The sequence below is a fragment of the Martes martes genome (assembly GCF_963455335.1).
Source record: "Martes martes genome assembly, chromosome: 2".
NCBI classification, from domain to species: Eukaryota; Metazoa; Chordata; class Mammalia; order Carnivora; family Mustelidae; genus Martes; species Martes martes.
The window spans coordinates 142,936,116-142,951,169 of NC_137889.1; the positions used below are offsets into that span (position 1 = coordinate 142,936,116).

Here is a 15,054-nt window from a genome sequence, read left to right on the forward strand (position 1 = left end):
TTCCATCCCTCCATCCACGCACTTCTGGGGACTGGCCCCAGGAACACAGACGAACACAGAAGAGCACAGTCCCTGCCCTCATATCATCCCAGACCAGCAAGGAGACGACTGCTAAACCACAGGCGTGCCCAAGACACCTCCCAGATTTCCAGAGCCCCCGGAGGCAGCTGACTGGCCTTCGGGCTAACTGCGGGCTTTCTGGAAGGACTTCCTGGAGCCAGAAAGGGCTAACACTGTCAAGTTCCCTTCCCACAGACAAATGGGTTCTCAGCCTTCCACGCCTCCTACAACACCCAGGGCTGCATACACTTTAGAAACCAGACCCTGGATCTCACAGGGATCAAAAGATTACTGAAGGAACAACTTTCAGTCCTGGAGATTTGGTTAAGTAAATCATGTTACACAGAATGCCACTACTTAGTAAAAAATGAGATTATGAAAGAATACCTAAGGATACGGGAAAATGCCTATGTTGTCATAAAAATAAGAAGAAAAACACCCACAAAGTGGTATGTTTTGAATTTTGACACTCATTCATCCACTTAACAAATATGTATTAACTACCCACTAAATCTTGGCGCAGTTCCAGATCCTGGAGATAAAGAAGAGTTGAGCAAACAAGTTCTAGACCTTGCTTCCGTGGGCTCGAAGTCTAGCAGGGGTTGAGAGGCAGGCTGTAAAGAAACAACCGAGCAAGAACTTAGATGGGAAATAGCGAAGTCTGTGACCGTGCTGACTGATGGGGGCCAGGAAGGTCATCCAGACAGGGAGGGCAGGGGAGACCTCTCGGAACACTATCTAGGAGGGAGCACTGGGCTGAGACCCAGTGAGTCTCATTCAGTCCTAATGATCCCATGAGGTAGAGACTGTGTTAGGCTGAGTCATGGCCCCCACTTAAAACTATGTTGGAATCCCCAGCACCTGTGAATGTGACCTTCTATGGAAGAAGGGGCTTTGCAGATGTGATTAAGGTTATGGACCCTGAGATGGGGGAGATTATCCTGGATTATCTGCAGGGACCCAAAATAACCATAGGTATCCTTAAAAGGGGGAGGCAGAGGGGGATGTGACTATGGAAGAGAGGGAGACAAAAGGATCAGAGGTTGGAGTGAGGTAGCCACATGCCAAGGAATGCTAGCAGCCTCCAGAAGCTGGAAGGGAAAGAAGGGACTCCCTCCTAGAGCCTCTAGAAAGACCAGCCTGGCCAACACCTTGATTTTGGCCTGGAAGACACATTTCAGATTTCTGACCTCCAAAGCTGTAGGAGAATAAATGTGGGCTGTTTTCAACCCCCAAGTCCATGGCACTGTCACAGTGGCCCCAGGATACTAACACAGGCAATGCCAGTGTCCCCTCCCCCACCTCTCTGTCCCCAAACATGGCACCTGAGGCTCTGAGTGGCCTCCTCGGAAAAGCAGCAGATGGGAGGTGGCAAGGTCCAATCTGAACCCAGGCTGTCCAACTCCAGAGCCGAATTCTCTGGGGGTCTGCCCTTGAACTAAGATTTCAGTTTCCTACACTGGCGCTCCCTTCACGCGCCCACAGCCACATTAACGATTAGACTCAGCCATGAGACCAAGGAACAAACAGAGCACTTGCCTATTACTTCCGGAAACACCATGGGTAGTTTCCACTACCTTCTACAATGCAAAGGCCCCATCCAAAGTGCTTCCACGCCGACGAGCGTTTTTTTAAAAGTAACACTCTGAGTTCAAGTTAGACAAGTCACAGAGAGGTGTGGAAAATGCCTCACTCTCCACCAATCTGAGGTTTCTCAGAGTCCTACGCAGTCGCCTATGAAGGAGCACAGAATATAACACTGCAAACATGCCACTTTGGCACACTATTCTGAGTTAAAGTTTCTCAATAAACAGTAAGTGCAAGGACACTCTGACCTTCCTCTGTCCCCCTGAAAGCAGGAATAAGTCTCCTGTGTGAGAGGTACCCTCCCTGCATCAGGAGGGACAGAGGTGTCCTTGCCACCAGAGACTGAGAACTCAGGGCCAAGAAGGCTGCGTCAAAAAACCTTATTATGTCTTCACTAATCTACTACCCCAAGTCCAAACCCAAGTCTCCCATACATACAAAATTAGTTTTTCTCCTGTTAATCTGTCTTATGTTTCATTACAGGACGGGCAATGGAACCTAGAGGGGAGAAGGGAAAATCCCCCCCCCCCCCCCAGCCGGCTGATCAGGCCTCCTCAGGCCGCCTGCCGTGCATTGGGCCCTGCACTCCAGGCTGGACACGCAAGACAAGCCAGCCAGCCCTAGGACCCTCGCTCACTGGAAGTGTCTTCCCGCTGCTCCAATAGTGTTTGAGAGACTATAAAATACCTGAGAATTTCAGTCTTCCACTGCGAATTAGATCAATGGAAAAGTGGTGTTCTTCGGCTGTCACTCTTTCCATGTCAACACATTAAACTGCCCAGACAAGGGCAAAAGCATTTGAAAGCTCCCAACGGCCATCTGTCCGAGTCTTCCTAGGAAGCTGCCTCCATTCTGCTGCTACCATGAAATGCATCTTTCTGGTTCTAGTGACAGGACGGGCCACCAGAATGCAGACACCATTGCCAGAGCCCAAGGTCAGTGGGAAACCAGCTTCAGAATGTGAGTGGTTGGGGGTATATAGCTCAGGGGTAGAGCATTTGACTGCAAAACATGAGTGGCCCTCTCTGGCTCAGCACAAGCCTACTGTAGCTTTGAGTCGTTTCTTTGTTCCAGTTTCCCCAATACCTGGCATGCGCATGCCAAAGAGAGTGTGCGCAGCTCACACAGACTACGATTCCACAACGACTGTATTTATGTGGTCGAAATGTGTATGCAAGCAGTGTGGGCGGGTGAGCACTAATCTGTCAGAGACTCCTACCAGGAGGGGCTCAGAAGTCTTGGGGTGAAGAGGGCGTTCCTGTTTTACCCTACCTACATCGATCATTTGTGTCTTTTTTCATAAATTATTTTGAATTTGAAACAAAACAAAACATTTTTTAAGCCATTTCAGATGGAATCCAAGGCTGATTTGCCAATTGCAATTTCCAAACCACACTGAACATTCCTGCAGCAAAGCTGGTTTGGTGTTTGGTTTTTGGTTTTTACGTGTTTTGGCCCTTTTTTTTTTTTAAGATTTTATTTATTTATTTGACAGACAGAGATCACAAGTAGGCAGAGAGGCAGGCAGAGAGAGAGGAGGAAGCAGGCTCCCTCCTGAGCAGAGAGCCCGATGCGGGGCTCGATCCCAGGACCCTGGGATCATGACTTGAGCCGAAGGCAGAGGCCTTAACCCACTGAGCCACCCAGGCGCCCCTGTTTTGGTCTTTTTTAAATTTACCCACCCACGACAGCGAAGTACTAGCCATGAGGTTAGACTGGAACAGGAGGAGCCACTGACCTTTACTGAGCTCCCACTGGACGCCAGCCGCTGCCCCGGGAGTGCTTTCAGCCTACTTGACCCTCCCAAGCACAGGCAAGGTGCATAGGACCTTTGGAGAGTGGGACACTGCAGTTAGGGCAGATAAAGTCGCTGGCCCAGGGCCACACAACTGACTGTGGATGACAGAACCAAGACAAGACTTGGGGCCTGATTCTAGTCAGAATCCTCTCGTGGCCCCCCTGCCTTCCCAAACTGCAGACCTCTCACCCCTGCCCTGTCAGAGGCCCCCAGGAAGATCTGAGGGAACTAATATGTGAGCTTCTGTTCCCAAATCCCTCTCTCTTCCTGGGAGCCACATGGGCAGACAGATGGGGAATTTATCACTTCCACATCAGGAAAAATAAGCAAACCATAAGAGGTACTATGTACTGGAATTTCAGTTTATATCCCTGAAAGGCACTTGAAGTACAAGAGCTATACTTCTCAGAATAAATTAACCATTACCACAACAGTGGGAGACAATCTATCCAAAGAATAAACACAGAGGTCAAATTCAATAACCTTGTCATTTTCCCTACAGAAACTTCCCATCACTGCTCTCCCTTCTCCTCCAGAAAGGCCTCATGTACAAGTCTGATAAATAATTAACCTGCTCCTTCTCCAAAAACCCAAATTAAGTGGGACTGGAAATTTTGTGCGATCGCCTCCTGAGACTCTACCGAAAGGTCCCTATTGCACACAAACACACGCTGCCTAGCACCTTGACAAGCCCGAACTTCCAGAACAAGTTCAGCTTCCGATAAGGTACCGCCACAGCTGTTGAACGTAGCCCTCTTTGCTCTGGCCACTGGGCAGCTCAGTGTCCAATCTGCAGCATCCCTCTGGAGGGACATGGGTTGTGTTTGGGGACACCCATCCACCTCTGGCTTCATCTTGCTATCCTGGACCCAAAACTCCTCAAATTTTTCCTCTCTCATTCTGCACGCATTTTTTGTTTTGTTTTGTTTTTTGTTTTTTTAAAGATTTTATTTATTTATTTGACAGAGAGAGCGAAAAAGCACAAGCAGGCAGAGCAGCAGAGGGAGAGGAATAAACAGGCTCCCCACTGAGCAGGGAGCCCGATAAGGGGATTGATCCCAGGACCCCGGGATCGTGACCCAAGCCTAATGCAGTTGCCTAACCAACTGAGCCCCCCAGGTGCCCCTTTTTATATTGTTTTAACTGTTTCTTTTTTAAAAAAAGATTTTTTTAATTCTTTTTTTTTAAATTTTTTTAAATTCTTAAGTAATCTCTCCACCAATGTAGGGCTCGAACAGACAACCTCAAGATCAAGAGTTGTATGTTCTACCAAAGGAGCCAGCCAGATGCCCCCTACACAGATTTTTTAAAAAATATTTCTTAGGGGGACACCTGGGTGGCTCAGTGGGTTGAGGCCTCTGCCTTCAGCTCAGGTCATGTCCTGGGATCGAGCCCCGCCTTGGGCTCTCTTCTCAGCAGGGAGCCTGCTTCCTCCTCTCTCCTCTCTCTCTGCCTGCCTCTCTGCCTACTTGTGATCTCTGTCTGTCAAATAAATAAATAAAATCTTTTTTTAAAAAAATATTTCTTAGGGGCACCTGGGTGGCTCAGTGAGTTAAAGCCTCTAACTTCGGCTCAGGTCATGACCCCAGGGTCCTGGGATCGAGGCTGCATCGGGCTCTCTGCTCAGCGGGGAGCCTGCTTCCCCCTCTGGCTCTGTGCCTGCCTCTTTGCCTACTTGTGATCTCTGTCAAATAAATAACTAAAAAAAATCTTAAAAAAAAAGACTTCTTTAAAAAAAATTATTTCTTAGACTGGGATGGCTGGGGGGCTCAGTCTATTAAGCATCTGCCTTCAGCTCGGGTCATGATCCCTGGGGTCCTGGGATCAAGTCCTGCATCAGGCTCCCTGCTCAGGGAGGAGCCTGCTTCTCCCTCTGCTTCTGCCCCGTTCCCTGCCTGAGCTCACCCTCTATCTCTCTTGTTCTCTCTCTCTTAAATAAATAAATAAAATCTTTTTCTTTTTTTAAAAAGATTTTATTTATTTATTTGACAGACAAAGATCACAAGTAGGCAGAGAGGCAGGCAGGGAGAGAAGAGGAAGCAGGCTCCCTGCCAAGCAGAGAGCCTGATGCGGGGCTCGATCCCAGGACCCTGGGACCATGATCTGAGCTGAAGGCAGAGGCTTTAACCCACTGAGCCACCCAGGCACCCCAATAAATAAAATCTTTAAAAATATATTTTTTAGAGTAGACATGCACACAGAACAAAATTCAAAAGATACAAAAGGATATACAGAGAAAGCAGGTCACCCTCCTCCCTATCTCCCACATATCCAGTGCATTCCCCTCTCCAAAGCAATTCGATCATGATCAGCTGTGTAACTGTCCTTCCAGCAGAGTCACTGCATCTACAAAGATATGCACGTATCTTTACATGTACAGAGCACACTCAGAGAATGGTTATTCATTTTGCTTTTTAGGATCTGCACTTTATTCCACTTAGGGATTTAACCAATTCCCTACTGCCAGGCATTGAGCTTGCTTCCAACCTTTGGCGCTGGAATCGATACCCTTAGCAACCATCATTTTACTTACATACTGATTACTTATATACTGATTCATCTCTAGGATGAATCCCTAGAAATGGAAACGTGGGTCAAAGGTGCCCTGATGGATTCATTCATTGTTTGTTATTTTTTTAAATTAAAATATTTTTGATATACATAGTTCTATGACTTCTAACAGCCACCGCCACCACAGAACAGAAAGTTCTACATCTTTCTTCCAGCCATCACCATCACAACCAAGATGCGGAGAAATTCTACCAGCCCCAAGACCTCCTCCCTGCTCCTCACACCCCACGCCATCCCTGGAACTATGGCTGTCATTTCCAATATGTCACATGTACGGAATCGTATAGCCTGTCAACTTTTGAAACTAGGTTCCTACACTCAGATAAAACCCCCGAGGCTCACCCAAGATTGTTAGTATGGTGGATTACACCGACCGATCTTCAAATGCTAAACCAGCCTTGCATTCCTGGCAAAAACGCCACTTAGTTGTGGGGTATGACCTTTCTTTTTTTTTTTTAAAGTATTAATGGATTCAACTTGCCAGTATTCTATTGGGGATTACATGCTTCTTCATAAGAGAGACAGGTCTGCAACCAGATTTTTCTGTACTGCACTTGTCTCCTTATCAGGGTAATAGAGGCCTCGTAAAATGTGTCAGGAGCTGGGCTCGCTTCTAAAACTGGTGTTATTTTTCTTTAAATACTGGCAGAACTCACGAAGGACACTCCCTGGGCTTGCAGATTTCCATTTCTTTAATAATTAGAGGGTGATTCAGGTCATCTAGTCATCTTGGATGAGATTTGGTGACTTGTGATTTTCGAAGAAATGGACCATTTCATCTAAATTCTCAAACTTATGAATGTGGAGTTATCCGTGACATTCTCATTGTTGTTTTAATTTCTGTGGTATCCCCTCTCTCACTCTTATTGATTACCTCTTCTTTTGTCAATTTTGCTAGCGTTTGATCAATGTTCTTCATCATTTCAAAGAATCAGCTTTTGGTTTCACTGTTATTTTTCATTTTCAGTTTCACTGATTTCTGCTCTTATGTTTATTATTCCCCTCCCCTTGGCTTGCTCTGGGTTTATTTGCTTCTTTTATGGTTCTTAGTGTAGAAAATCAGATTACTAATCAGAGAACTTTGTTCTTTTCTAACATGAGCCTTTTAACACTTTACATTTCCTTCTAAGCATTATATCCCACAAATTTTGGTATGTTCTATTTTCATTCAGTCCAAAATATTCTCTAACTTTCTTTGTGACCTCCTCATTGTCCCATGATTTATCTAGGAGTGTGTTACTTATTTAATTTCCAAGTTTCGGGGTGGGTTCTTGCTATCTTTGTGTCACGGCTTTGTGATCTAATTCCATTGTGGTTAGAGAACCTATTTTGTGTCATTTTAATCAGCTTTATGGTTGCTTTTATAACACAGGTTATAGTCTATCCTGGTGCACGCTGTATGCGTGCTTGTCAAGAATGTGTGCTGTGCTCCTGCGGGAGGCCGGAGCGTTCTCCAAACACCCATCAGTCCAGCCGGCCCATAGTCAGTCCTTCAGAGTCCTGGCTGATTCTGTCAGTGGTCTATGGGTCACCGTTTAGAGTCGACAACCCAGTAATAACTGTGGACTTGTACACGTGTTCCAGCTCTGCCCGTCTCTGCTTCATGCATTCCACAGCTCTCGTGGGTACACACACATTCAGAGTCATTCTGTCTTCATCAGGTGACATTCTGCCTCGTCCCTGGGAACTTCCCATCCTCTGAAATCTAATTTTTCTTATGCTACTCTATCTACTCCATCTTCATTCCAATTAGTGCTTTCCTGGTATATCTTTTCCCATCCTTTCATTTTAACCTACGTATTTTACATGTGAAGTGAGTTTCTTTTAGTTTCTTTGAGTCTTTTTAATTTTCTCACCCATTCTGACAATCTGTCAGGATTAGGCCCTCAGACACACAACTGGTGTGTTCAGACCATTTATATTAATATAATAACTGATATGTTTCAGTTTATTATCTTGTCTGTTTTGTTTTTCCTTCCTCTATTTCCTCCTTCCTGCCTTGGTTTCATTTTTTTAACTTCTTAGAATTTCATTTTAATGTCTTGTGTTTTTCACTCTCTCTTTGTTATAATTTGGCAGTTGACCTAGGGATTATAATGCACATTTAATTGTTTTAGCCTCTTGCCACCATATCCCTTTATGTGACATCTACAGACACTGAGAACCCCGATGATGTTCTAGTCTTTGCTTCAATGGAACACGTTAGAAAGAGCTCATGAAGAGAACAGGGGTCTGTTGTACCTACCTAGAGCCTCACTCTTCCCCTCCTCTTCCTTCCGAATGTTCCAAGTCTCCTTCAGGTATAATGACCCTTCCATCTGAAAAACGTCCTTCAGCAACTCAGATCTGCTGGCAACAAATTCTCCCATGCTTCCTTCATCTGCGACCCGTGTTTCACCTGCAATCCTGCAGGGTTTTGTGCCCGACACAGAATTTGGAACTGATGGCTCTTTTCCTCCAGTACTTTTTAAAAACCTGGTTTCTGATGTGAACAATCAAAGTCATTCAAATTGTCATTCCCCAGTAAATAATCCATTTTCTCCGGCTGCTTGTAAGATAGTTTTTGTCTTTATTTTCAGCAGTTCGATTATGATTTGTCTCAGCATGGTCCTCTGTGGCTTCCTCCTGTCCGGAGTTCACCGAGCCCCCCTCCCCAAGTCTATAAGCTTAGACCTTTTGTCGGATTTAAGCCATATTCAGACACTATCTAGTCCAATATGTTTTCTGCACCCCGTCTTTCTCCTCTCTTTCCAAAACCCCAAAAGCACCACTGTTCAGCCTGTCAGTACTGTCCTACATGTCCCTAAAGCTTAGTCACTTTCTCCAATCTTTTTTCTCTGTATTGTTCAGATGGAATGGTTTCTATGGACCGATCTCAAAGTTTACGCACTCTTTCTGCTATCATCTTTGCTCTGCTACTAAGACTATCCAGTTAGCTTTTTGTTGTTTATTAGCTTTTTATTGTTACGGTTATTTTTTTTTCTTTTTAAAGATATTACTCATCCATCTGTCAGAGAGAGAGCATAGGCAGAGACAGAGAGAGAAGCAGGCTTCCCGCTAAGCAGGAAGCCTGATGCGGGTCTCCATCCCAGCACCCTGAGATCATGACCCGAGCTGAAGGCAGACACTTAACCTACTGAGCCACCTAGGCAATATAATAAATAAAAAATAACATGTTATTGTTATTTTTCATTTAAAAGTTCTGTGTAGGGGCTCCTGGGTTGTGGCTCCAAAGTCAGCTGACTTTTCAAAGCCTTTACGGCGCCTGTTGGCTACAATCCCCACCATGTGCATCGCCCAGTGGCCAGCATGGGACCCAGGTGCCGGTCTGTTCCTGAAGTCCAGTTCTCAAGTCTACTGTTGCTAGTTACGGTCATTTCCATGTATCCACAACTTGGGAGTCAGCCCAGGAGTTCAGAATAACCTTCAAAGCCACTTTCCTGAGCTCCTCCTCTCCACAATGTCTCCAGAACTTACAGATTCCCTGGGTCACCCCTTCTCTGGTTCTCTAGCCACACACGCACCTCCCACAACCTTGGGCCAAGTGGTAGGAGGAGAGAAAAGAGGGCATCAGGGGTCTCCCCCACCATCTTGGGAATAAACCTCCTCTTATCAGGTCCTCTTCCTGAGAGTTTCAGGCTCCTGCTGGCCCGTTTCTACTGTCGGGAGACTGCACGGGGTGTGAGAAAACAGAAAAAAGGAAAAAATGAAAAGTAGGGTTTCTGCATTCTGAGTGTGAGAGTACCACTCCTCATCCAGAACTAGAAAGGCTTTCCTAGTGCTAACTCTGATCTAACCCGTCTCTAATACCTAGTGCTTATTAACACCCATCTCTGGGTCTTAGGATACCTTGAGTTTGAGCTGTGGAATATCAGAGGAGAAAAAAATGGTAGGGTCAATGGAGTCAGCAGTACTCTGAGCTGTGGTCTTTTCCCGCGGTCCACCTGCTACCGTTTACTTTCCAGAAGGCTCGAAAAGCTACTCTACGTATGACATATTATGTTCCAGTTTTACAGCTGTGCTCATTAGTAGACAGGTTAGAGTGTGTTTACTCCTTACCCACAACTAGGACCTGCTCTTTTTTGTAAATGGGTTCAACCCTATTTTGAAGATAAAGGAAGTTTTCTCAAGTTGTTTTAGAATTACCTGCAGGCCCATCACCAGCCCCCTGCACTGACCATCCAGGCTTTGTCTTTTCTGCAGTTTGTGATGGTTTATGTTTTTCTGACCACCCAGACTTCACAGAACCCAGAAGTGAGGAGAATGAATATTGCTTTCAGCTGTTCTGGATTTGCCACCTTCTGGGATTCTCTCTTTCACATCTAAGAGCTGACTGGAAATTCCAGAAGGCCATCCAAGTCGTTCCAGGTTACACATGCCCAAACACGTGTATGCTTCTCTGCTCAAATGACATGTCTTATCCAGGACATGAGAGCCCACAAGCCCACACTGCCCGTGGCAGTCCCTACCCGTCGGCAGCTGCCTTGGAGCTCAAACAGGACGCTGTCTGAATCCCCGAGTCTATGTACCTGCTGTAAGGTCTCAAGGATTTACAAACTCTGCTTGGAAGCATCTCTCTAAATGTGGGCAGCCCTGAGCTCAGATTACAGAGACTCGCTTTGACTTTTTAAGTGGTCTTTTCCTCAAAATAAATAAGTAAATAAATAAAAATCAAAAGACTGCGCATGAGGAAATTATTGAAAGGAACAATACCAAAATGCAAACAGTGGTTATTTTGGGGCGATAAGATGCCCAGGTGTATTCTTTTCCTTAATAGGTTAACATCTTATACATCTTCTACCAATTAACAGAACCAGGATAGTAAGTATTGCTAATTTATCTTTATAAATCCAACCCCCGTTTCTGATAGTTCGAGCAACTGAGAGACAGTAAACCACAACTCCGGCATGCCAGGCGATGGCAGTGAGATCTTTTAATAAGATTTCATCTGCACAACTTCACCAGAGTACCCAAATTCCCCAGCAAGTCACTGCTTCTCAAACCCGGCTACACATCAGAGTCAGGGGCAGAACGCAAACAAAAGCAAAACACCAGTCAGGCTGGAAGGGGGCTATGGGAAGAGAGAAGTCAAGAACAACTCTCAAGTCTTAGGCCTGAAAAAGAAGGCTATCACTTTCCAAAATGGGGAAAGATGCAAAGGGAACAGGCCCCATGGTACAGAAAAAGCAAAGTAAGAGTCAGACAGGAAGTGGCTGGTGGATACCCAGTGGAACACGCAGGCAAGGTCTACAGTTCAAGGATGAGGTCCTGGCTGGGAACAAATGTGGGGGCGCTGGTGGAGCCTTGAGTCCCACTGAGGTCCCCTAGGGGGTGACCACAGACAGAGAAGCACCTGAGAGTCCCTCTAAAATCCAAAGGGCACCCCGCAGAGGAGAGTGCAGTGACCCGGAAGTCAAGGTCAAAAGGCTCGCAAGGAGCAGAAGAGAGTTTCATAAGACGTGGGCTGAGGAATGACCCCTGGACCTGGGAATGGGGGTCACTTGAAAAACCAGTGGTGCGGAAACCCTAGGATGGGTTTCCATCACACCGTTTCTGCACGCCACTTCTCTTCACAGGCTTATCACAGCTGCAATGACCTGCAGAGTTATTGTGCTTCAAGCTGTGTGTCCCCAATCTACGGTAAGGTCCAACGAAGACAGGGGCCATGTTAGTCTTGCCCTTCACTGTAATCCCAGGAGGGACCCCCACGGTGGCTCAACTTTACGGGGCAAAGGACCACTGAATCCAAGAAGCAAGGTTTCTCTTTCTTCACAAGGCAAAGGATGCGCCGCCCCGAGGGGCCAATGTGGCCAGAGCCCTGCCCCGTACAAACTCAAGGATAGGAGACCCCAAGACAGCTGTGTTCAAATGCATTCTCCACACCTTTATTCTCAGGGGCCTCTCCAGTTCACCAGCAGCTGCCACGATGGGCATCTGGTATATTCAGGACCACTTATTTAACCTGCTGTGGGCAAAGATGGCTATTTGCCTCCTATACCCAACAACCCCTTCTCTAACAGCAGTGTTTCTGCAATATGAGTGCGTGTGACCATTACCTGGAACATTTGCTAGAACACTACTTGGGGTGCCCCCAGCCCCACAGTTTTTTCAGTGGGTCTGAGATGAGGCCTGAGAACGTGGGTTTCTAACAAACACCCAGATGGTGACAATATTAGTCTGCGGACCATACTTTGAGAACCATGCTTTAGGGTCATTCTTATAGCTATCCTTGGTCATTTTTGTTTCCCCTGTTTAGAAAATCTCTCTGAAATAATGTAAGCAGAGAGAAAATTACTTTTCAAAACCTTTATGAAATTTGAAAAGATATCTGAAAGTAACATTTCCTAAAAATGGCAGCCATGTACCCATACGTCTCATGTTAAGAGACTCTGGCCCAGTTACGAGGAAGTCCAATGCGTCCCAGGGCGCCCTGGGCAAATCAGAGGTAGCACCTGCCACTTGCTGGACCTATTAATGAAAAGTCACAACCGCCCCTCCTTGAGTACTAACTCTGGGCCATGGGCTGTGGAAAACATGGGACAAAAATATTCCACATATGTGATCTCTTATAACAATCTAGTGAGTAGGACTCAGAATACCCTTGCCCAGGAGTAACTGGCCCAAGGTTATACAGATAAGGGGAGGTGAGGCTGGAAATCACACGCAGGTCGGCAAGTCCAAAGACCTTGGCTGGTGTGCGCACCTGTCCCCTCGGCTGCACCGCAGGCTCCTTGAGGTGTCCCGACCCAGCCACAGGCCTGGCCTCGGCAAAGGGCGGTGTTTCCTGAACGTGTAAGTGAAGGGATGCATGGAGGCGTCAGGCTCATCCTCTCACACTGTGTTCTGTTTCTTGCATGTCACAAGAAGGGGACAATAATAACAGCAAACATCTGCCAGCACTTAAGACATTCTGCGCTGTTCCGAGCATGTGATGTCCACTCACACACTGAATCCTTGCCCCTCCAAGGCTGATCCTATGGCTCTCCAGATTCTGGAGAGGAGGGAATGAGGCTCAAAAGGGTTATGGGAGTTGCCCACCTAGCTGGCTGTGGCAGAGCCGAGATACCGACTCCTGCACTCTGACTCCAAAGTCCATGCTCTTAAATCACTGTGCGATAAACACATTCCAAAAAGAGCAGGAAAAGGAACTCGAGTCTCCTAAGCCCTTCTTGCTGCTCCGGCTCTAATGGGAGTTGTTGACACTGCTTGGGCTCACAGGCCCCGAAACTAAGCCCCCGCTCCAGGCTCTCTAGAGAGTGGGAGCTGACACCTGTGATGGCAGCCAGCTCCAGCCCGATGCCCGGGGGCCTCTCCACCGCACCAGGTCCCCGGCCTGGGATCCCCCACGTGCCTTGCCAGCCCCAGGAGGGAGGCATGGGATCGAGGGCCAGAGACACAAAGCAGGAGCGAATAGGAGGCAGGCCAGATTGTGTGACTCATGCAGGTACAATTACATCCTTTATTATTGATGCTTGAAGCCAGTTGGCCCTCTTCTCTGCAGTACTGTGTTACCACATGATTAGCAGACCTAGACATTTCAGTTCACAAAAATCCTTTAGGTTCAAGAACATAATCCATGTTCACCTTAAAAAAAAAAAAAGGTTCAACAAAGATAACAAAGAAATTCAAACATGATGCAAGTGATACTAAGAGTCATGGGAAAATCTATAGAAGGACAATGGTTACTTTTTTTCAAAGTGTGGATTTCTTTAAAAATTCAGCTTGGCTATTTAGTTTCTAAGAAATTTATACCTGAGCTTTGCATATAAATGCCTCACCTTTTAATTGTATGCTATTATACTAAGCCTACACAAAAATTGATTCCAATTCAAAATATAACAATCTATAAAAACGAATTCCAACACCGGTGTATTTGGTAAGTTCCCTGGGCCCAGACAATCGCGATAAGGAATGTCAGACAACCTTCAGAACACCTTCAGACCTTCAGTTTGCTGAGGCAGAAACACATGAAATGCGTGCAGATCCCCCATGCTGTTCAAGCCAGAGCCCCGGCATGCCCTCACTGCCTCCCACACATGCCATGCCCCTCTACCCAGCACATCTGGTACCCTCAACCCACAAGAACCACAGTGCTGGGCCAGACCCCACTTTACTCCTCTGGACTAGTCCAAGAGCCACATTCTTGCCAGGAGGCCTTTTCACACCTTAGGTAAGTAAAATCCTCTGGGACTCCCCCAAACCTTCAGGTCAGAGACAGGTTCCAGGCCCTGCACATGACACAGGCCCCAGGGACAGCCCCTCCCACTGCTCCCCGGGTGCAGGCCACACACAGCCCCGGCCCCTCAGCCCTGGCACAGGCCGCCCCCACTTTCTCCCGCCCCTTCCTTGCAGAGACTCAGAGGAGCAGCAAGAGCCCTAGGGTAGGGTCTAGCTCTGCCCAAGTCACTCAGCCCGTCTCTTAAGTGCTTCTTTGGTAAGATAATAATGGTACCTTCTGCAGAAGGCAGTTACAAGCTTTAAATGAACTAGAAACCCAAGTGCTGACTCATCTGAAACTGGCACAGAGGAAGCACTCAATTCAGGATTCCCCCGTCTTAGTAACTCTGCCACACCTCTGAACTCAACCATGTATGAGGCCTGGGCCTGCTGGGCCGCCCCCACACACACCTACGGTTCTCCTCCTCCTACCTGCCCTGGAGTCCTCTCCTTATCAGAGGGGCGCTCTAGAGCAAATGCTGCGGTCACTTCTCTCAGCCCAGCGCCACACCTGAGGCCAGGCACTTAGTAGGTCCTCAAAAGTATTCACTGAACAACTGTCAGTGAATACAAAACTGAGGTGGAAGGAGGCAGCCTGCTGGGGGGCAGTGTCACGGTATTGGGCAAATGGCAGTCTGTGAGGATGGCTGGAACTCAGAGTCCAGGGGAGGACGCAGCCGGTAACAGTCAAAGTCCAAGCCACAGACACCCCTGGCCTCGCAGAGTCTGTGCACGAGCCTTCTTTGAAAAGATGAGCACATGCCTCCAGCTGTCGGCATCCCAGTGATGAGATACGACAGGCCTGGCCCGGCCCTTGTACC

General features: G+C 47.1%; 1 protein-coding gene across 6 annotated transcripts in view; it reads right to left on the minus strand.

The window, feature by feature from the left end:
- Window positions 1–15,054, minus strand: part of TBC1D14 (TBC1 domain family member 14) — a 103,676-nt gene that overhangs the window by 40,868 nt on the left and 47,754 nt on the right. The window lies entirely within an intron of this gene.